At 43.6% G+C, this 23,814-nt stretch overlaps 1 protein-coding gene and 1 non-coding gene across 5 annotated transcripts in view; one reads left to right on the forward strand and one right to left on the reverse strand.

Moving 5' to 3' along the window:
* Positions 1–23,814, forward strand: part of Arhgap26 (Rho GTPase activating protein 26) — a 416,502-nt gene that overhangs the window by 70,863 nt on the left and 321,825 nt on the right. The gene's annotated exons all lie outside the window — the stretch shown is intronic.
* Trnaa-agc (transfer RNA alanine (anticodon AGC)) lies at positions 12,124–12,196 on the reverse strand. Its single transcript has one exon. It is a non-coding gene; the product is annotated as a tRNA-Ala (tRNA).

Genomic DNA, 23,814 nt, shown 5'->3' on the forward strand with positions numbered 1-23,814 from the left:
CCTGGAGAGAAGGGATAGTGGAGGTGTGGTTAGAAAAGTACATTCCTGGATTCCATCCTAGACTAATGAATCAAATCTCTGGAGGTATATCTGGGGATTTGCATTTTAACAAATACATGAGATGATTGTTGTACATCTCATGAGTACATTTGTATGAGTTTGAGAGGAGTTATTTGAGTTGACTATGAATCTGAGCCTCTTTGCCGTTTTGCTATAATTAAGAGTTGATCTTCACAGAGTTATCCCAGCATCATGGCCTTAGTCTTAGAAACAAATCCTAATGTAATGATGTTAGTAATAATGTTGTCAATGGCAGTTGTGGCCTATTGAATGCTCACTGTGCACTAGGTATGGTCTGAGTACCTACAGGCACTTGAAGATTACCTGGCATATAATAGCACTTTATAAGTGCTAGCTGTAATAACCCCATTCAGTTGTCACAACAATTCTTTGAAGGTTATTATGTCTCTTTTATAGAGACAATAAACTAATGTACAGAGAAATCTAATAACTTGCCAAGATCACCAAGCTAGCAAGTGACAGACAGAGGTGGTAGTTGAACTCATGTAGTCTGATGCTGAAACTTAACATGGAATAGTAGATATTGCATGCAAAAAAAAAATTTTTTTAACAAATTTGAAAGTTAGGGTGTTTTTCTCATTAAAAGAATACTTATCCAGGTTTGGTTGATAAGCCTATTGAGACAAACCTAAGAGAAAGCTCTTCACAACCCAGAAGACCTTCTTGAGGGTGAAGAAGTTGGTAAAAAGAATTCAATCAAAAGGGAAATGTTCTCATCTTCAGTCTGTGTTTGTGCAAATAAAATGGATAGTGAAAGGACTCGGTGGCAGCTGGCTGAAGAGCCAGATTCAGTTTCTTCAAGTCTAAAAAAAAATCACCTGATGGTTTTAAGACAGCAATGTTTGTTTTGCTTATTAATTTATAGTCTGAGCAACATTTGTAGGGAGAGCTCATTTCTGCTGCATATCTGCGGCCTTAGCTTGGCTTGCTGGAGGGCTGGAATCATGAAGCCTTTGCTCACTCTGGTGGGCATCTGGTCTGGGAGGACTAAACAACTGCTTCTTTATCTGGTCTTTCTATGTAGTCTCTCTGGCATGGTGGTTTCACCCCATGAGGTGACTCAGATCCAAGGTCATAGAGAAAAGTGGTGTGGGGGGAGATGTTCCCTCTTACGACCTAGCTTCTGAAGTCATGCAATATCACTTCTGCCATGTTCTCTTGATTGAGGCAATTGCAGTGGTCTGCCGAGGTTCAAGGATAGGGAACAGACTGCTCTGCTTGATGGAAGAGTGTCTATTTCTCACACTGTAAGAAGAACATGTGGGATGGGATATATTGCTGTGGCTCTTTGGAAAATATAATCTGCTGCATGTGTTGACTCTTTTGCTAAATAGGCTCATTCAGGGCCTGTGTAGTTTATTGAGTCCCTTTATCATCATGGTGTGATTTATGAATTTGCAGATGTTAAAAAGGCTAAACTTACACAATTTTTGGGTGGAACTTGAACTGTGTTTACTCAGAGCCATGTAAATATGTGATTGGGAGTGGCTGGCAAGGCCTTACCTCATCATGGAGGAATAATGCATAGATGATTTTTTTCTTTAGTAGGGAATATGTCCCTAGTCTCTAGATTTAGGCAATGTTGTAAGTCTCTTTTTTCGACAATTGTTTAATAGGGCCCAACATGTACTAGTTTTATGCATAAGACTAACAAGATCCTATTCTTATAAAACTTAGACAGTAGACAAGAAATGGATAAGAATTTCAGATAGTCAGAAGGTTATTAGATGGATAGACAGAGAAAGCCCATGGCAGGTGGTGGTTACCATGATGTCATGTGAACAAACCTACTTGGACCTACACATATTCATCAGAAAAGACATGAGAGGAGTTTTATTTAGCCCTTTTATATACTTCATTCATGAGCTGATGTATTCCATTCATAAACTGAGATGAAGTTACCAGGGAATGAACATGGACTTGTACACAAAATCCTAGAGTTGGATTAACCACCACTTCAATATCTACTACCAGTTTTTTTTCTCCCTTTTGCCTCTAAAGAAAGCTTCCACAAAGGTAATTCAGGAAAATTATAATTACTGTGTTTACATAGTGGTTGGTAAATACATAGCATTTATTTTTCTTTACTAAAAGTGTGAAAGATGCAATAATTTGTTTTTGGATATCAGAGATTGAACCCAAGGGCACTTAATCACTGAGCCATATTCCCTCCCCACCCCTACCCCCCCTTTTTTAAATTTTATTTTTTATTTTGAGACAGGGTCTTGCTAAGTTGCATAGGGCCTTGCTAAATTGCTGAGGCTGACTATGAACTTTTGATTCTCCTGCCTCAGTCTCCCAAGTGCTGGGATTATAGGTGTGTGTCACCATACCTAGCTGATATAAGACTTTTCATAAATGAAAACTGAATTTGTAACAGGTTATTTAGGGAGTTAGTAGTATTAAGATAGTTCTCTCATGTAAGGCAATACCACATGATTTTCCTTTCATCATCTGATCCCATCCATACCATAAATATTGTGTGCCTTCTTTGTATCAGCCTCTGGGGAGTGAAGATAAAATAGTAATTAGGGTCCCTACTTTCACGTAGGCAGACAAAAAATAAAGGAATGTAACTTGGTAACCTGGAGCCAAAAAAAAAAAAAAAAAAAAAGTCCAGGAAGGAAACAAATCCTGGGTGATAGGGTGGGACTGACTTCCACTTCAGATGAGGTGTCGAGGATGGCCTCTGGGGAGGTGACCACAAGTGCCAGAGATCATGGTGCTAAGCCAGACACCTAGGCTGGAAGATGGATTAGGACAAATGAAGAAGACATCATTGCCATGATGCTTACTGTGATTGAGGAACCGTTGAATGGGAGCTGGGTCATATGATGGTTCTTGCAGTGTATTGAGGCCTTGTAGCCTTAAGGTTCAACAGGACCACTTTACACTGGTTCGTGTGGTCCAGGTGGACTATTTAGTGACATTGAGTGAAGGCATCTGTGCAAGGCTCTCCTCAGCCTCTGAGCCCTGGGTCTGATGGAAACTATAGACTTTTTTTTTTTTTGGCTCAGCTTAAAGCTTGTCCTGTGAGTGCTAGGAAGCATGAGCTATCAGAAGCCTGACTTCATTGCGGCTCCTATTTTTGTTGGATGGTGGTTGCTAAGCAACAGATCCTTCAGCTGGAGCAGAGGAGATGGCCCAGCAAAAAAGGTGGAGGCAATTAGAGTAGTGCTTGAGTTTTGTTGAAGGATGACTTCTAGGAACAAAAATCCATAGAGAGAGCTGCATTTTCAGGAGGTCTGATTGCAAAATCTCCCACATTCAGCTCCCTCTCCACCCCTGTTGCGATTTTTGCCCTTGGTTTGGGGATTTGTAGGCTTTTCCTAGTTTGGTAAGAGCCATGCATACTCAAGGTCTGGTGGTAATTACTGGAGCAAGGTGGCCTGGTGTATGAGAGTGCATTTTCCCTTGTACAGATCTTCAGAGGGGAAAGGGCCTTTAAATGGGAACATTTGGTTCAGATTATTTTGATTTGTGTTAATGGGTTGGTTCCAAAGTCATGAGTTGCTTTGGGAAATCTAATGGAGAACATTTGCAGGATGTTGTGTGTTTGTTTTATTCCAAGTGATATTTCCCTACATTCTTCTGTGGTCACCTTTCCTTATTGTATAGATATTCCACTAACATTTTAAGAATTTTATTGTCTTCTTAGAGGCATCCTCTTTTGAAATTGTTCTTACAAAAAGGGGGAGGTGGAGTGTTCCAGGTCTGTTGGTGTGTGAGACAGAAGATCATATCCCCTGTTTCCTTTACCTGTTAATATTCACCTTGCATGTATTCTGTGTCATTTATGCCTCTGTTTTGAGCGCTTCTAAGCATAACTGGCCCCTGGGTTGGTGCAGTTTGTCTTGGATTCCATACCCAAAACAAAATATCTTTTGGATTGAGATAGACTGGGAATAAGTTAGTCTTATATTTCTGGAAGACTAGAAGAAAAACAAGAAGTTGCATGGGGATGGAACTCAATTGATCTAAAAATGCATAATAATAGAGCATGAGATTTAGAAATTTATCTTTATCTTCTCCTAGCCCTATGGCCTTGGGTGGATTGCCTAGCATTCCCAGGCCAATTTCTCATTTGTAAAATGGGCATGAGAATTCCCTTAAAGTTGTATTTTGAGGACTGTATCACACACACACACACACACACACACACACACACGGCAGTTGTTGATTATTTTCTGTGTGGAGACTTCATAAATTAAAATAGAGCTGTGAAATTCTAGCTAGGAAGAGTGGGACAATCTCACAAAAATTACTGTGCAATTAGATGGATTTAAAAAAAATTAATGTAAATTTTAATTTATATATGACAGCAGAATGCATTATAATTCTTATTACATATATAGAGCACAATTTTTCATATCTCTGTATACATAGTATATTCACACCAATATGTGTCTTCATACATGTACTTTGGATAGTAATGATCATCACATTCCACCATCATTAATTACCCTATGCCCCCTCCTTTCTTGTGGGGATGAGGGACTATGAATCAAAGTCCCCTCAAATTCTTGTTCCTCTAAACCCTAGTCCACCAAACCCTTTTTTCACCTCTTGGCTTATTTGGCTTACAGGTAAACGTGTCTCCCCTTTACAACTTGTTATACTTATTTTCTGGGTTTCTCTTCGTGCTCGGAGAAGCTGGTTGTGAATATTCCCTACCCCTGTAATCATCCTGGAGGTTTCCAAGACCTCTCGGCACTTCGGGTGATGTTGGAGAGTTGGATCTGGAACCTGGGCATGCACCCAAGTCTTGCTGGCTGCTGCTGCTGCTGTTGCGGCTTCCCAAGCATGCAGCAGGGGCAGTCGTGTGATCACTCCCGGGAGCCAAATTGAGGCCTCTCTCTCCCCAGCATTTGTGTGGCATCAGGGATGCAGGGAGATGGGGTCATTGAAACAATTAGCATGGAGTTCATGGATGTAAGGATGATGCTTTCGATTGCTGGATCCCGCTGTTTCACTAAATTGTAATAATAACAATAATGCCTACCATTCAGAGTGTTTACTACATGCAGATTAGCCCTGCAAACATAAGCGCCTTACACATTTTGCCTCATTTACTCTCAGTAACACACCCGTGGAGTACTGAGGAAACTGAAGCTTATGGTACTGATGTACCTTCTTATGGCTGACTGTTTTCTTCTGAAGACTTAAACATTTCTGTGTGTGTGTGTGTGTGTGTGTGTGTGTGTGTGTGTGTGTGTGTGTAAAGATACGCAGCAGGATAGACACAGTGAAAAAGCTTTGTTCTTGGACATTCTCAGGTTTGGAACTTGGTTCTGCCATTTGTTAGAATAGGCCTTTGAGCCTTAGTTCTTGGGATTCCTCTTTCCAGGGATGCTATTTCCTCCCACTGTTGTGAGGACTAAGTGAGATAATATGTGATAAAATACTTAGCAAGTATCATTACATGTGGACAGAAAATTAGAAGTTGTTTTATATTATTCCTTTTTTCTTGGACATGCTTGTTTCCCCCTGAATGACTCAGTACTTTTAAAGTGCACCCCCATCCTCCACCTGCTCCTTCAGGGGATTGTCAAAGACATTGCTGAAAATCTGATGAATGTTCTAGACTATTTCCCAAGAAGGTACACATTGATTCAGTAGATTGTAGCTCCTTTTCCCCAGGGACTGTTCTTATCTTCTCTCTGATGCATGCTAAACCTTAACTGAGGCGAGGGCCCGTGAGGACTGGAGGGACATGCTTCCTTTCCCTCCTCTGCTGCCTTCAGTAAGGAGAGCCTCCTGGTGTTTCCTGGCCATGGGTTGCTGCCCAGGCTTAGCACCAAGGAGGCTATAGGAGCTGCAGCTCTCCAGGGAGGCTGCCAGGAGAGCAGGGAAAATCAGCCTTTCTCTTCCTCACTGGGCTGTTTCAGGAATGAGATAGGGATCCCCAGGGGAGCAACGGAGTCTCTGAGATTTCAGGAACAAGCAAGAACTGCCCTAAGGTGCTTTGCATTCATTCTTTCTCATCTCAACATATGGGTATTGTGATCCTTGCTTTACAGATGAGGAAACTGAGACTCACAGAAATTAGGTGAGGATGGCAGGTGTCAGAGGTGGGATTCGGGTCAAACCCTTCTGTGCCCTGCAATTTGCCAAGGTGGAGTCAGATCTCTGGTAAAGGACAGCTTCACACCCTTTGCTGTTGATAAAGGAAATGCTTTTCCTCCTGGTGGCCAGACATCCGCCCTACTGTCTTTGTTATGTGCTCTGGAGGGCCTTTTCAGTGCCAAACTGCAGACTTGTGTATTTTTAGAAAAGGAAGAAACTTCTGTGCATAATATATGTGAGTAGAAACTTACCAGTTTCTGAATACTAAAATCAGCCAAATCCAGCAGCCCTTGTTGATACCTATAAGCTGGTGGCCTTTGTTCCACTGGCTGATCTTTATCATGATGGCTTCAGTGGCAGAGCTAACACTCAGATCTCTTTATATGACAGACTAAGCTCTGAGACATCAGTGGAATCTGCTTCTCCTTTTCCCCAAGTCTGGACCTGCCACCAGCACAGGCTAGTTGCAGCTGATCAGATTACATCCTTTAATTTTTTTTGTAACATTTCCCTGCTTGCATTTTCCTCTTTTATGTCTCTCCGCTCCCACCTCACTCACATGACCTTTGCCTGACTCTAAGACCAATGACATTTTGAGTTCTTGTTGTTATGATCAAAAAGGAATATTTTGTGCATGCCGAAACTGGCTACCTGAAGTATCCATGTGCTGGTTGCTTTGGAATTCATAGGGTCAAGCTGCTGCATATGGAAGGACCAGGAACTGTAGTGTTGAGGTCTCTGTGTGCCTGCACAGCGTCTCTGTATTACCATTGCCTGCCCACGTTCATAGCTGACTCACATCAAGTACTTGTGTGCCAGCCACTGGCTATGCACATTGAACCCTTTCAACAGCACTGTGAGCATGATTCTGGTGTTATCTGTTGGACCTGTGACCTGCCCCAGATGACATGGCTGGTGGAATGCCCTTGCTCTGGGCTGAGCTGAGGCATACATGTTCAGTGAGAGAGTGACATCCTAGGAGGGAGGGTGGGGCGTGCTGTTTTTGGGGGCCCGACTTTGCTCCCAGGAGAACGTCCTTTGGTGCAGCATGGATGAGCCTGAATTTCGGGTCCTCTTGAGGATTAGTTCCTTTGACCTCCTTCTCCTCTTTGTAAAGAGGATTTGGATGGGATTTCCTTTCGATGGGGATTTTGTGTTAGCGAAGGCTGCAGAACTGGGCCTACTGCTTCTGATTGTGCTGTGTCATTCCTACTCACTCCTCCACAGTGACTTTCCCCACCTCCTTGAGTTCTTTGAACCCCAGAATAAATACTGCATCTCCAAGACATTTGGAAGACAAAAAAGACCTTAATTTTATGCTATCCTGTGAGGTTCTATTATGTAGCATGTTGAAGATGCTTCCTTATATTACTTTGTTAGTTGAGCAGATGTTCTTCATTCCTTGTTTTATCTTCATTCATTCATTATCTGTTGAGTACTATTTTAGAGCACCTGTATATGTGATTATCTCCTTAAAGGAGGTTACCAGGGGTCAGTAAGACAAAGAACAGCAGTGTTCTAAGGACTTTTCATATATTATATCAGAGCAACCCTGAGATAGGGAAGAAACTGAAGGAAGAGACTGGGCCAGCAGAGACTCCTGATTAAGAGAGGGCCCCGGGGTGGGCTAGGGCTGCCCGAGTGAGAATCTCAGTCCTGGTGCTTGCTGTCTGTGGATCTTGGGCAAATTATTCAGCCTTTCTAAACCTCTGTTTCCTCATCTATGAAACAGTGCCTACCTCCTAGGGTTTCGAAGGTCAAATGAGAGAATGATTATAAACTTCATAGCATTTCTCTAGTACATAGTGAGATCTTAATAAAAGGTAGCTTTTTTTTTTCCTTTCATTTTTACTAGGTATTATCATCTCTTTGCTTTAAAGATATACAAAGCAAACCTTGGAGACACTGTCCCAGCCTAGGCCACACAGCTAATATGGCAAAGAATGATGACATACTAGCTTCCATCAGGTGACACAAATACAGTGCCATGTGCTATATGCAGGGAGGAGATGCAGCTGGCCTGGGACCAGGTGAGGTGGACTCCCTGGAGGAAATGCATTGAAGGATTGGCCCCACCTGGACAGCTGTAGATGGGGAAGCTCAACACTGTTGGTGGAGGAACAGCAAGGGCAACACTCAGGGATGAGCACTGGGACTTTGTGTGAGCTCAGGAACCCTCTGATTCAGAACAAAAGCAGAGTCTGTCCACCCGTGAGGGCAGGGGTGGTCTGCCCGTAGCTGGTGGGAGAGGAGGCTGCCAGAGAGTTGTTGAGTCCAGTTGAATGGCAGAGGCTGGAGGTGCTAAAGCTTTAGTTGGTGAAAGGGAATGAATGTCCTGGGGAAAAGGAATTTCAAACTTCAGTTGGAGAAGTTCATTTTTGCTCACAGGGAGGCCTCGATCGTGGTATTTCTACTATTGCCATCACTCACAGCCCCCTGGTATTGAGCTGTAAGTTACTCTTGACTCTAGTTTGGGTTTTCCCTGGATGTGAGTCAGATACTTCCTGAGCTGTTTGGTCAGCACTGCAGATGGGGATAGGAGGTTGTGGGATTGGTTGGCCTCCTCTCCCTATAGTCAGTTAAACTCAAGGCCTTAGAACCTTGAACCAAGCAAACGCTTGTTTGAAGTAAGTATTGTGTGTGGCCTTGTGGTTTCCTGGTCCCTTTCCCTTTTTTGACTCTCTTCTGGTTTATCCTTATTTTCCGTGGTCAGATTCTCACCATGGTGGTTTTCAAGTCTTTGCTCATCAGCCAAGGGGAGAGATGTTCCTTGCTTCATCCAACACGTATTGGAGAAGAGTGGTGTGCACATCTCTGCCGTGTCAGTGGCATGGATGCTGCCATGGTAAGCACCGTGAGAAAGAGTCCTGCCTGCCATGAGTCATGAGTGAAGCCATGAACTGCTTTGTTTAGGACACCCATTCCCTAATACACAATTCTTCTTGTGGTTTCTATACATGGGTTTTCCTAGAGCAGGCAACAAGATAGAAGCACCTTGAGACAGGAACCTGTTTCCTTGCTATACAAAGCCCAGCCACAGCTCATGGATTGTTTTTTTTTTTTTTTTTTTTTTTAGTTATCGACGGACACAACATCTTTGTTTGTATGTGGTGCTGAGGATCGAACCCAGGCCGCACGCATGCCAGGCGAGCGCGCTACCGCTTGAGCCACATCCCCAGCCCACTCATGGAAATTAACAGTGGGCTCTTGATTAGTGGCCAGGCAGCAGCTTCCTTCCCTTCTACTTGGCTTCTTGGCCTTTACTAAGTAAAGACTATCAGAGGCCAAGTGCAGGTGTTAGGGACCCCAGAAGCAATTAGGTATCTTTGAATTAGATTGATTTTGAACTGGAGGTCACGATCCAAAATTTACATCAAGTTTCTGTCATGTTTTTGGTTCATTGGTGATTCCATTCCCAATTTAATTTTTATGAAAGTATTTTTATCAACATCTTCTCTGAGCCCCCAAAGGCAAAAAGGGAATCTGGGGATATAACTCAATGGTGGGGGCCCGTTCTTAACTTAGCATAGGGAGACTCTGGATTTCCATCCTCAATACCCTTCCCCCATCCTAGGGATGAGTATGAAGGCCTGTGGTTTTGAAAAATGATTTGAAAGGTTGAAACCATTTAGGCGGGATAATTTTTCATCTTAGCTAAAGCAATTCAAGAAGGATGTCATTGTGAGGTAGGCGTGGACTCTCTGGTTTCCTCACCCTTGGGTGAGACAGGTTCTCATTAAACAAAGCAAAACCAAACAAAAAAGCAACCCATGATTTCAAAGGAAGTGAAGTAACTATGGCCTTTTGTCTCTGCTCTCCCCTATGGATTCAGATGAGAGGTATCCCTGCCTTCCATATCACCTTCCACGTCAGTTTTGAATATCATGTGCTATATGATTGGAGAGAAAAAGAAGCTCTCCTCTGGCACCCTGGTCAGTAGACTGACCAGTGACATTACCTGGCATTCTCCATGCTAGTCCTTGTTGCAATCCTTCCCACCTCTCTGGACACTTCCTCCATTTAATTAATGGCACTGAGCATCACCCTCCCTCCCTTTTCAACCTCTGTCTACCAACATCCTAAAATATAAATTATGTTTACAGCAGGAAAAAAAAAAGCCAAATCCAACAAAACTTCCCTCTGTACTTCTCCCAGTGGTGTATCACACCACCCTCCTGCTTCTTTGACAGCTCGACTGCTTGAAAAAAGATTTTATTCTGTCTCTCCTGCTTCACCACTGAAAGTCCTGGCATCTGGCTGCTGCTCCTGAGTGCTCTTCTGAACTTGCTGTCTCGCAGGTCCAAGGGACCGCTTGGTTAAATGAAGCTAGGACTTTTCCTTGGCATCCCTTGTCTTTTTAAAAACTCTCTTCCTCATTGACATCATGCTCTCCAGGCTTCCTTTCTTCCTTTCTTCCTTTCTGAACATCCCATCCTTACTTATCTTCTTTGTCCTGTGAATCTTTCCAAGGTTCTATCCCTTTGTCTCTGTGTCACTGATCTGTCCAGTCCCTGGCTTCTGCCATCATATCGAGGTGATTCCCATATTTCTGTCCTGCAGTTGCCTTTACCCTCCAGTTCTTCTGCTTCCTGACGTCCACAGGCATCTCTGTGTGTCTTGCTGGTGTCCCAATCCTGACATGTTTCTTTCCTCCAGCCTGCTCCCCCTGTGTGGTCCCCATTTCTGTTAAGATGCTATCGCTATTTCCATCTCCTTTACCCAAGCTCAGTCTCAAAAACTACCTGTGGTGATGTGTTTCCCCTGTTCAATTTCTCTTCAGACCCCCTTGGTCTTCTTCCACCCAAGCCCTTCTCGTCAGGCTGCTGCACTGGCTTAGATTCAGTGCTCCCTGGCTTGAATCTTAATTCCCTTCGCTGTGGAGACTATGCTCTGCCCTGTAGTCTCCTCAGCCCCATTCCCTTCTGCTCTGCGCAGGCAGTTTTGCCTTTGACATCTCCCTTTCTTTTGGCCCTGCTGTTCCCTGAGTGTGCAGCCCAATGTCCTCTACTTTTGTGCTTTGGTTTAGGTTGTCCTCTCTTCCTCTAGGCTTATTCTCACCATCTCCCCTCCACCATGCCCAAAAAATTTCAATAATTTTTTGTTGAGGGGAGGTGGAGGGGAGATGGTGAGAATAAGCCTAGAGTAGCTCAAATGCCCCTTCTGTGGAGGAATATGTCTTCCCAGGTGGTGGTGGTTTCTCCTCTTGTTGAAGTCTCATTACAGATCCCTCTCCCCCCACCCGGTCCCACTGCACCCCCATTTAATGCTCCCTTTCGCCTGCAACCAACCTTTTAAAAGGCTGTATTTTTGAGACATGTTATAATAGTTAAGAGTACACATTTGGGAGTCTGACCTGCATTTGAATACAGACTTTTGTAGTTGTTAGGTGTGTAACTGTGGAACATTTTCTTTAGTATCTCTGAGTCTTCATCTTTCCATCGAATAGGGATAATATGTCTTCCTGTTTGGGCTGTTGGGAGGATTAGAGATGGTATAAGTCGATGTCAGACACCTAGTAGGCCCTCTGTTGTTCCCTTTCTACCTTCCTCTCTCATTAGGCTGCTAATTTCTGGGGACCGTATGCAATTTTTTTTCCTATTATGCAGAGCTCTGTGCCCCACATCGAGAAAATAAGGAATAGCTATTAACTGTTGAACGGATTTGAAAGAACTTTAAAGAGCACATATTATAGCTAATGTTCCTACTGTGCAAATTATCTAGCATTAGAGCAGTGGATAAGCTCAGTGCACAGCATAAACCAGGCCCCAACAAGATACCAGCATTACCACTGAGATGTGAACAGTTTGAACCACAGATTAATCAGGGTAGATTTGATGATGAAATAATCATTTTATAGGTGGTGGGTTTTGAATTTTTGTTCACACAGAAAATGCATTTTTTCAATATCTTTTTAAGAAAATATTTATTTTTTAGTTGTAGTTGGACACAATACCTTTGTTTTATTTATTTATTTTTATGTGGTGCTGAGGATCGAACTCAGGGCCTCGCACATGCTAGGCGAGTGCTCTACCACTGAGCCACAACCCCAGCCCGAAAATGCATTTTTTGATATCAGTGAAGATAATATCAATCACTAGGTTGTGACTAAACATCATTTGACCACATCTAGGTTTGAGATTATATCTTTAATAGTTCAGTTGAGTTGTTTTATGCTGAGCAGTTTGGCATCTTGCCCTTCATAGGCTCATACGAAGAACTGACTTCCAACCTCCCTGATGAGGTGACTCTATCATTGATGGAACTGGTGCTTCATGGCAGCTGTGTGGAATTGGCTCTAACCCTGTAGGCCCTGAATAGAGGCCCTTCCCTCCTGTCTTCTCCTGGCTCCCAACTCAAGCCTGTCCTCTGGTGTGCTGGCCTTCTTAGTTACCATGCTTCCCTGACCATGTGGCCTGGACCTCTTGCTTCTTCTTCAGCATGGAACTCTCTTCCATGTCCTCATTGCCAGGTTGGCTTTGATTCTGCTTATTAATCCCACAGTTCACCATGCTGAGGTCCAGGAGACCTGCCTGAGGTCTTAACAGTTCGTTCAGAGTATCTGTGCATTCCCAGGGTTCCATTCTCCACAGGCACATGTCTCCCTTTTCCATCCTGGAAAGATGATTTTGGCCAGAAGATAGAAATTAAAATATACTCTAGCAGTCGTTTGGATTTGCTAGTTGCTCCTTCCTGCCAGAGCTTGATAAAATAATGATTAACATTTGTGCTGGAGGGTTCCGTGGTTTTTCCGTAAAGAGGCAGGTGATGCTGTGCAGAGAAATGTTGATGAAAAAAGAAAGGGTCTTTTGAGTGAGGAAGGAGGTGACAGGTGTCCAGGAGGGAATCATTCAAACTTCCACGTGTTGTAGGACATTCACATATGTGAGAGGGTATTGTAGAGGGGACCCTGTTGTCCTCTGGGGACCTAAACTGGCCTCACGGGCATTGCCAGACTTCTTTTTACCGAGTGCAAGTACTGGCCAAGGCTTTTATTCAAAGGCATTCTTGGGAAAGTAAGTCAACACCACATGATCTGGATTTAAACTGTCCTTTGTAGCTCTTACAAAATTCAGAGAGTTTTGTTTCTTCTGGGAGGCTATCATGGGATAGATTTACTTAATTTTTCCCTGAATGACTGATTATAGCAGTGGTGCAATTAATACAGACACCTATGGCTGGTAGTCACGGGGGATTTTTGTCCACATCTCATATGCAGTCCCTTCTCACCTATTGATATCCTCTGGCTGCTTGCTGCTTGTGGATGGCCAGCGGTAGACTGACTTTACATGAGTTGGTTGGCTATACTGGATGGGGTAATGAGTACCCTCTTTGATCCAGAGGAGGTGTGTGGTTCCCTGGACCTCGGTCTTCATTACAACCATGATGTTATGTAGTAAGTTTATGTTTCACTTGTGTTTCAAAAGATCAACAACACAAAAGTTTACCAGTCAGAGCCCTGGGCCTCTTTGCCTGCAGCCAGGAATGTCAGGGATTCTGACTGTTGTCTCTCCTTGTTCCTTTGAGCACTGTGACATTGAGCCCTTCCTTTGCCATAGATTGATGTCAGAGTCAGTCTCTTGCAGAAGACTGCTGTTTTGAAACCTTTGACCTCTCTCTTCTTAAACTTGCTTTGTCAAGCCTCAGAGATGGTGGAAGTACTGATGGGGGAGGGTCAGAGAATCTGCTTAGCAAAGAGCAGCATTGCTGAGTCTCACAGTTTGTCCAGACGAATCTCTGAGACTATGAAATGGTTTTCTGGAGCAGCTTATGCACAACTTGCCCTTACGGTGGTGTAGCTGAGGTTTTAAAATTATATCTTCTAAGGTCAGGCTCCTGGATGTGCTCTGGTGCCATCATTGGCAATTTTGCCATTTGTAAAATGGATTTAAACAATAGCACCTACCTCTAGGGGTTTTGGGTGTATTAAGTGCATAATATCTTCAAAGTGGTTAGGGGCTGGGCCCATGGTAAGTTTTCAGTAAATGTTTTCCATCATGATGTTGAAAGTCCTTTAGAGTAACCTTAGCTCTATATTCTGAGAATGCCACAAGTGGTTCTTGGTATGTAGACACAGCTTATCTTTTCTATTTGGTCCACATTTGCAGGAGGTACAAGCCCCCACAGAGCAGAGTTATGCATGTTTTTGTTTGCAGCATAATGCAGAACCCAAATAGTCAGTACCTGGACCATTGAAGATGTTTCATAAATTCTTATGGAATGAATGAATGAATGAATGAATGAGCCGTGAGCTGACTAAGAACAACAGCACAGCAGGGTGGTGTTTTTGATGTAGCTAGCTTATTTTTTCTTAGTTTATGACCTTGTGAATCTTCATTACCCAAGAGATCATGACAGCAGGTAGTAGGCTATTGAGCAAATTATTATTTTTTAACTTACTCATCTGACAAAAACTTTATTTAAATGCATATTTTGATAAAGTTTGGTATCTATAAGAAGCTGTGAAGTTGAGAAGCTACCATCACAATAGTGGGGGAATTCTTAATGTCGGACTTCTCTGTAGCTCTTCAGTCACTTGCCTTGGATGTGGGAAGTAGTGGGAATCTAATGGTTCCTCTTCACACCACTCCCTTCTAGCCTTCTTTTTCAAGTTATCTTTACATTCTTGTCCCTGTATTTACAGTATGAATTTGTTGAGTATCTGTCCCTAGTAGGTTTCAGATTTGGGGAGCCCAAGGTATATCAATTTTAATTAGTGGTTTCTTCTTACCACCTGCTATACAGGGAGGTACTTAGGGAAGAGCTAAAGGTGAGTGAATAAACCTATGGCCCGAATACACTTATGGAATGCTGGGCCTGAATTGCAAGCAAAGGAAACTGAATTGTTTGTGAGGGGTTATACATGATTCTTTTCTTCCAGCAGAGGGAAATCAATGGGAAGAAAGGTGTTATAGTTGGAATATGTTCCTGAAAAGTCCATGTGTTGGAAACTTAATCCCTGAATTCCTGTGTTAATGGTGTTTGGAGAGGTAACTAGGATTTGATGTGGACACAGGGGTAAGACCGCCATGATGACAGTGTTGGTGTTATTAAGAAGAGAAGAGAAGAGAAGAGAAGAGAAGAGAAGAGAAGAGAGAGACTGAGCTTGCACATTTGCTTGTCTTGCCGTGTGATGCCCTAGGCCATGTTAGGACACAGCAGGAAGGCCTCTACCAGTTGCTGGCCTCACACTCTTGAACTTCCTAGTCTCTGGAACTGTGAGCTGTGTGAATTTATTCCTCATAAATTATCCATTCTGTGGTATTCAGATATAGCAACCTAAACAGGCTAAGACCAAAGACCTCCTAGGATCTGAGTTACTTTAAGTTTGTTACTAATGTGAAATCGAGTAGACCCTGTAAATAAAGGGAGTCTAACATGACTCAAGCTAGACCCAAAGTTGAGGCATATGATGATCTCCTCTATCTTTCTGAGACCCAGCTGTTTTATGGAAGGGTTAAAAGTTTATGTTGGGGCTTTGCTTTTTGTTTTGTTTTGTTTTATTGCAGACTATTTTTTTAACCTACTGCTATGGAAAGGGACTTTTACTGGGTGCTATTAGAAGGACTTTCCAGTTCCTTCTCTCTCCAGCTCAAGGTTTTTTCCCCTTAAACCCCATCACGTATGACAATGAAATTTTCAGAGTCGGCTCTAGTTCCCTCAGAAAAGAGTCTCTTTTAAGGCAGTAGATAAAGGAAGAGTCACAAAAATAATAATTAAAAATGACACAACCCCTCAGTGGTGTGCAGTGATGCACTTTGGCAAGAGTGAAGTCAATGTTGTAAAACAGTAAGCACCCTGGTGGCGGAGGACTGGCAAAACAGGCTTTTAAAAGCCCCATTTCAGAAAGAAAGGGGAGGGGTGGGAAGCAAGACAGAGCATCTTCATGTTGTGAAGCTTTTTTTACTACCTAACGATTACACATTCAGTTGAAGTTACTGTTTCCCAGCAAGTGCTGGGCGGCACTTGGTCATTCTGGAATGAAATGAGGGGAGAGTTCTGGAGGTGCCACTTAAGAGGGCTTTGGCATCTTTTGCACTTTGAAGTTATGCTTTGTGCACATTTCATGTCAGGTGTGTGGATACTTCATATCCATTCATCTTCCCTCTGTCTGTCATCGTCAACTGCCTGTCATGTCCCAGGCATTATTCCTTCCTTTCCTCCATCTGTTCTTCTACCCACCTGTCCTCAGTCGATTCATCCTTCATTCATCCACATTATTGATCGTTCATTGTGTGCCAGGTACTGTGTCAGCCCTGGAAACTCTAAGGAGGACATGTCTTAGCAGGGGAGACATGCTCATGAACGTGATAGTTTTTATCATTTTTTCAGGCTTGGATGTGAGGTTATCTATGAGCGACTTACACTTCCCTACACCTCCACTTATAATGCCATGAAGACATGGGTCATATCTGCTTCTTGCCTATGTTGGTCTCTGTAGTGATATTTTTACACTAAATTATATATTTTAAAAAGGTACACAATTCATAGTTTTTTGAATGAATAACAGAATAAATGAGTTCAGTTTATCCCTTTAACAGAAGTTTAATTATAGCTGGGAGAAGTCACATAGAAGACAGATCATTTCTTGGTCAAGTAGTGAAGAACGAGGGGTATCCATACACATATATGCTGTGCAGTTAGTGGTTCCTTTACTCCTGGGCCTAGCTGGGCGGGTGGTGAGCCCTGACTATAGCAATGCACAGTGCTGTCCTCACTTGGCCCTCTTGGAGCACTATCCACATTGAGGAGGTCTGGAAAGTGCTGGGAAAGAGAAGTCTGGGTGCTGTGACACAGCCCTTGCCCCTCTGGGCCTCCGTCTTCAGATGGCCACCTTCCCTGAGTGACTGATCCTGTTGTAAGGAAGCTGGTCACTGGATCTAGGGCCCATCCTTATTCAGTGTGACCTCATTTTAATTGATTATGTTTGCAAAGATTCTGTTTCCAAATAAGGTCACCTGGCAGGTTTTGGGTAGACCAGCACTTTGGGGACACTACCCCTCCCAGTGTAGGAGAGGGTACTGAAGTTGGTGGACGCAGGCTGGAGACTTCCTGTGCGTCCTCTCATTCCTCAAGGTTTCTGGTTGGTAGGGGCAGTGAGGCTGCACTGGGAGCAGGGGCAGCCAGCAGCAGCTGCAACTCTAGTCTCTGGGGCAGGCTTCAAGGAGCAGGATTCCTCTCAGATACCCTGGAGAAGCTGTGAGACTGTGAGAAGTAACCTTCCTTGCTCCAGCTGGTCCCTGGGTCACGTTCACCCATCCTTCCTGCAGCAGGGGAACATGTCAGAATTTCTTACTAACCCAGGAGTACCTTGAGATAGGAGGAAGTGTCCATGAGAGTAAAATGGTCAAATTAATTAATGACCCTGGAGAACAATGGCCTAGGGTTTTTCCATGGTCCTTCTCTCTGGGAACAGTTTCCTGCTACTTTCTTGGAGGCCTGTTGCCAGGGACTTTCCGGGTCTGAAGGACATTGCTTTCCTTTTTTCTTTCTTGTTTCCCTGCTGTCTCAGGTTCAGTGTTACTAGCTCCTTCCAGTTCCCTCATATTTAAACCTTGACTGCGATGTCTTCCTCTAACAGTGCTTCTTAAACCTATGGCGCATCACAATCACCTGGAGAACTTATTAAAAAAGCAGATTCCCAGATTTAATTCCCAGAATTTCTTAGTGATTCTGGGATATTCTGATGCAGGTGAACTCCAAAAGCCAAATCAAGAAACACTTCCCCAAAGGGCATGTTTGAGAGTGTGGGTGTGTGTTTCCTCAAGTAATACCTGATATATTAGAAAGGACAGCTTTTGCAGTTACCTGACGATCATTGGCATAACTTGTCACCAGAGTATATATTTAAACTTTTGGCCTAGATATACAATCTATCTGGATACACAAATGCAAAATCTTCTTCTAATTTTTGCCTGTAGGCAAAGTGGTTTGAAAATTCATGAGTGGTACATTGAAAAACAGAAGCAGCATCTTGTTGGATGAGGAAGAATGTAAGTGGGGAATGTGTATTTTGTTGCTTCAAAATCAAGCCTAGGAAATGGGTTCTGGTTTGCTTTGTGTGTATCATGAAGATGCAGATAATGGGATGGTGATTTTTTTTGTCTTTATTCCTGTGACCCCATTTCTCCTTTTTTCAAAAGGGAATTGCAGGGTTTGTCATTTTTCTGACTGAACTCTTTAAAAAAAAAGAGTCACGTTCTTATTTGGATATTTGTTTATGTATCAAAAACATGATTAGGGCTAGGATTGTGACAACTATCCTTTTATGAGCAAAAGTCATGTCTACTGCCTGCATGAAGTTTATAAGTCACCAGGAAAGTACATATTAAACACTCACCCAAATCAAAGGAATCCTATCCCTTCCCATCCCTTCATAGAGAGCCAGGAGAGTCTACCCCTGGGATGGGTGGGGAATGAGAGGAGGTGGCTTCCCTGAGGAACTGACCCTTCAAGCTGAGTCTGAGGGGCAGAGGGACAGTACCCGAGGGCACCTCCAGGCAGATGGACCACGCTTCAAGGGCCTGAAAGTTGGCCAGTGGGGTAGGCCACAGAAGAGGGCAAGGCTGATGGGTGGTGCAGATGAGGCAGTTTTGTAGGTTTCGGTCAGATTTATCTTCAGCGAAATGAGAAGAGTCACAACTGGGGATGAGATGGACCGGGCAGTGACAAGACCAGATCTGCCTTTTGAATAGGTCATTCTGGGCAACTGGAGAAAGTGAGGAAGCCAGTTAGAGTCCAGGCCAGAGACAGTGGTGGTGCCACCAGGACAGGGGTCTTCCTCCAGGTACCAGTGGGAGGGGAAAAGAGTTAATGGAGATAGGAAAGCAGTCCCTGGGTGTTCCCGCACCTGAGTGGCATGTAATCTGTAGGACTCTGTAAAAAGCAGCCATAAATGCTGTTAAAGATCTAAAATAGCTTCTTTCTTTCCTGGTCTCTGTTGACTCATGGTGTTTTAAATTTGCAATTTAGTGTTGTTCTAAAAAGGAAAAAAAATTAAATTTAAACTGTTAGTATGAAATTATCTGTTCATCTTTGTGCTATACAATGCCAGTTTTAAGTGTTTAGTATGCAGAATGACCAAAGTTGTGCCATTCATACTTCATACCTTATATGCATTTATTTTGTTCTTCCAAGAACAATGGAAACTCTGCACAAAATAACTCAGGGCTGTTCTTTCTCTTCCTGATGTGCCCATGTCCCCAGCACTCCGTACCTTCTGCTTACTGAGTAAAGAGGGCCTGTAAGGGAAAGGAACTTGTGATGCCCCATTTTCCTATTCTGTATCATCCACACAGTGGTTGGCTTATCCAGGGGAATAACTCAAATAAGAAAAGCTTTGATAGGATCTGTGGGTCACACGTTTCTCAGAATCCACCTGCCTTCTTGCACTTGGCAAGTTCTAATTGAAAGGAAGGTGTGGCCTCTCAGGTAGAAGCAGTTGTAGACAGAGCATGCTTACCTTGTACCACTTTAAGACTCTCTGAGCTCCCACATGTCATGGATCCTTCAAAATTCTGTACTTCTTGGCATCAAGGGACTATGTACATCTGGGGCCACAAGGAACCCCAATGGATACCATGATACCCTGGCTTACACATATCTGTTCATGCATGTACTCCACTCTCCCACTGGATTTCACTTACAACCCCCAAGTTCAAAGATACAATTATTGAAAAAATTGAGAGAGCTACAGCAGGGCATAAAACCAAGCAGGTCCTCTGGAGCGTGAGTCCCTGCACAGCTGTACAGGTTGCATGCCCCTGAAGCTGTCCTGCCTCTACCTCAGGCATTTCCATTTTCCAGCTGCCCCGGGAGCCTGAATCCTGGATTCCACTTGAGTCTGTGTGAGACAGAACATTAACTGGGGCAGAGCTTGTGTTGGCAGCCCTAGCCTAGGCCTGTGGTCCAGGAGTGCTTGGCTTCCCAGGCACTGAAGGCAGCTGTCCCTCCCTTGGGGAGCCTGGTTCCGGATAGATTTCTGGCAGTCAGCATCAGGGCCATTCATCACCTCCAGGTGCCATGAACTGGGTTTCTACAAATCAGGCTCCAAACAGCGTTGCGTTTCTTCTCGATTGTGTGGTTTTCAGAATTAGAGAAAATATGGAGAACATTTTTTGAAAAACAATTCCAGCTTTGGAATTTGTGATTTTTAAAAAATTGAATTATGTGGGCTGGGGATGTGGCTCAAGCGGTAGTGTGCTTGCCTGGCATGCGCATGGCACTGGGTTAGATCCTCAGCACCACATACAAATAAAGATGCTGTGTCTGCCGAAAACTAAAAATTCTCAAAAAAAAAAAAAAAAAAAAGAATTGTGATGTTCCCCCTTCTACCCCTGTGGCCACCTGGATTTCTTCCAGCTTGAGCATTGATTGCCCACTTTGTCAGTGTCTGTCAACTCACTATCAGGAGTTAGAAGTCCAGCTTGCTCTGTGGAGCTCCCACTATGCAGTCTGCAGTGATTCTGTTGTTGGTATTTGGCACTAGATGTTCTGAAGGTTTAGGTAGTATCCATTCTTAGACTTTAACATGCATAAAAATTGCTGGGGAAGCCAAATCCTGTGCCCCAGCTTCAGACACTTTGATTGACACTGCTGCAGCAGGCACCCTAGGAGAGTCTGTCTCAAGTGGTACCATATTTTAAGAACTACTGATTTGGCCTCTCAAATTTCATGGTGGTCTGGAACAAGGAGTACATGAGAACTAGCTGGAGCACCACTTCTTACTGGGGCTGGGAGGAGACTGTGTTGCTATTAGTGTTGGGTATGGAGGAATGGAGGCAGGAACCTTGATTTCTCAGAAACATCTGAGAAGGGTGAGTATTTGCCTTCTGGGACCTTCCTGCTTGGGGCCTCGCTGAGGTACGGCAGGGAAGTGGCTTATTAAACAGGGGATAAAAGAAAGTGAAACTAATTTCTGAGAATGTTATTTGGTGTGGCTCTGTTCAGATACTGGTACTTTTTTATTTTCTTTGGGAAACATTCATTTTATCCCTGGGAGACAAAGGAATCTTCTTTTTTTAATTGACTTTGTTCTGGTGCTGAGGAGCTGCTGCCTTTCATCCTATGGTGTTAGTGTTGAGGAGTGTCTGATCTGTGCTCCAGGATTAGGCTGATTCAGTGTAGATCCTAATAATGCTGCAAGAGGAGGTGTGGAGGGCGGACCAGAGGAGGTCCACATGGTGGGGGCGGGCATAAGGAAGGGTAGGAGGTGACCGGGTGGCTGGATCATCCTCTCCTGTCTGCAGACATAAATCAGCCTGGCGTTTTGTGTACTACATTATTACATAAACGTGTCTAACACTAACACCTATGGTTTATTGAGTGCTTACTGCTGGCCAGGCTCTGTGCTAAATACTTCCACATATTGTCTTGATTTCTCACAGGAACCTCAGAAGGCAGGTTTCTCAATAGTTCCATTTCACACAGGTGGAAACTGAGAACAGATGCCATGCAAGTGGCTGAGATGGGATTTTGCACCCTGGGAGGCTGTTCCAAAGCCCCAGCACCAGTGTTCTAGGCATATTTGGCTATTGACGACCTCAGTTTACTTGACTACCTTCAAGATGGTCTCTGCTGTTGATAAGAACCCCCAGAAGGGTGTCTGATTATGCTGTCTGTGACTTTCTGAGTTAACAACTACTGAATGCCAATTAAGCCCTGATTCTTTGGGCTGGGTTATTGGTTGGTGGTTTCTTTTTGTCCTTTGCTGGAAAAGTTTCAGGGGTGACAGGGAGGTGACAGGCTTTGGTATTCTATTCCTGCTTTTCAGATGAGGTTCGTACATGCCTGGATTTGTTCAGTGCAAATGTGATTGCAGAGATCTGTTTTGCAAGAAAGAGGCAGTTCTGAGGGTGTGGACAGTAGGCTATAGATCTATGGATGCTGGCTCCTTCATTCACAAGTCCAACTCCAATGTAAAGACCTTGGAACAGAAATGGCTGCATCCTGTGATGACCCATTGAGAAATGAATGTGGCTGAAATCCATCATCAATCCTAATTTACTGTTTTGCAATTTTCCATTTTGGCATTTAAAAGTTCTATAATTATTTTGGTCAGTATCTCCAAATGCTTTTCTGAGGTAGCAGTACTTGTTTTCCCTTTGTACTATGAATAAAGGAAGGCACAGAAAAAGGACAAAAGTTCAGTGGCTTGAAGTGGTGGCACTCAGATGTGTAACTATTTAATCAAGTTCCGGATTTGTATGTGGATACTTTGACCCTCTCTCAGAACTTGACAGAGCAGAACACTGCTGCTCCAGTTCCTCATCTCCTCAATTTTTCTGGCTCTTTCCCCAAATCTTCGATTTATTGGCAAAGCCTTTCTTATAAACCTCTTCCAAGAAGGTCTGGCTTTTGCTGTAAGTTTACGACCATAAATTTTCAGATGGTACACGTCACTCTCTTAATCTAATTGAGCCGGCACATCCTTGTGAAGACATCATTTTATTTGGGGGGTATTAGTTGCTATGGTTATTTCCTGAGACTTAACAGAGTCTGTGTTTCCTCAGTTGGGCTTTTGGAAAATGCTCTCCGAGAATGACATAAAGGTGCTCCCTGATGTAAGAATATCTAGAAATGCTTTCACCATTAGCAAAAAAAAAAAAAAAAAGCACTGAAAGATACTTCTGGTGGAATTTTACTCCTGAGTTTCCAGTGGGCTTGGTACCATTGAGGTGTGTCAAGAGCTTTCTCTAAGTCCCCTTGTGTGGTGGCTATGTAAAGTATGGCTCATTTTTGGTTTTATTCTGTCTGCAACTGGTTCTCAAGGTATTTATTCACTGATTCTCTAGTATCTACTGAGGTCTTGTATATTCCCAGCACCACGCTGGAAGCACAAAGCCACTGAGTTTTTCTTTCAGGGTCTCGGGTGGAAGTCCAAACCCTTGTGCCAAAGAGTGTAGTATAGGGCCGGCATGATGTCATCACCTGGGACTTCATTTAGACATGCAGACTCTGGGGCTCCCAGGCCTACTGAATCAGAATATGCATTTTGACAGATACCCTGGTGGCTGGGGGCTTGTTAAAGCTCGAGAAGCCTTGCTTTAGAGGGAAGGAAAAGCAAAAGTCAAGCCTTGAGACCCTGCCACCTGGCTCCTTGCTCCTGTTTTTGGTGTTGAGCATCACAGTATTGCTGTGACTCTCCCACGCTCCTCTCTGACTGGGGCTTCCTGGTCTTCCCAGCCCCTCTCACCTGCTCACTATGCAGACCCCTTGGTCTGACCTGCATGGTCTCCTTTTCATGTTTCCCTCTCCTTTCAAGTCCCCCTCCCTCCTCTGCTTAGGGTACTTCTTTCTCAGGAAGCCCAGCACCTGGGGCATGCATACCTCATGTAAATTCCAAGCCTCTTGGATGTCACTTTGGCACATGAATTCTTTCATCCTCTTAGGCAGTTGACTAAAGGGATCTGCTGGTACCATACTTTCCCTAGTGCATTTAAATGCCCCTACTTGAGTTTAATCAAATTCTGAAGAAGAAAACCTTGCTGCTTTGAGTTAGTTCCTTAAAATGAGTGTGTCTTTGTGGTGATGGGGACCCATCCACTGGCCTTGGGCATGTTAGGCAAATTGATCTACCACTAAGCTGCATATGCTATTCCAAAATAGCATTGTTTAATCCAAGGTTTTTGCCTTGCTTTTCTTTGTCAGGGGTGAAAGGAAATTGTAGAT

The sequence above is a fragment of the Urocitellus parryii genome, chromosome 1 (assembly GCF_045843805.1).
Source record: "Urocitellus parryii isolate mUroPar1 chromosome 1, mUroPar1.hap1, whole genome shotgun sequence".
NCBI lineage: Eukaryota > Metazoa > Chordata > Mammalia > Rodentia > Sciuridae > Urocitellus > Urocitellus parryii.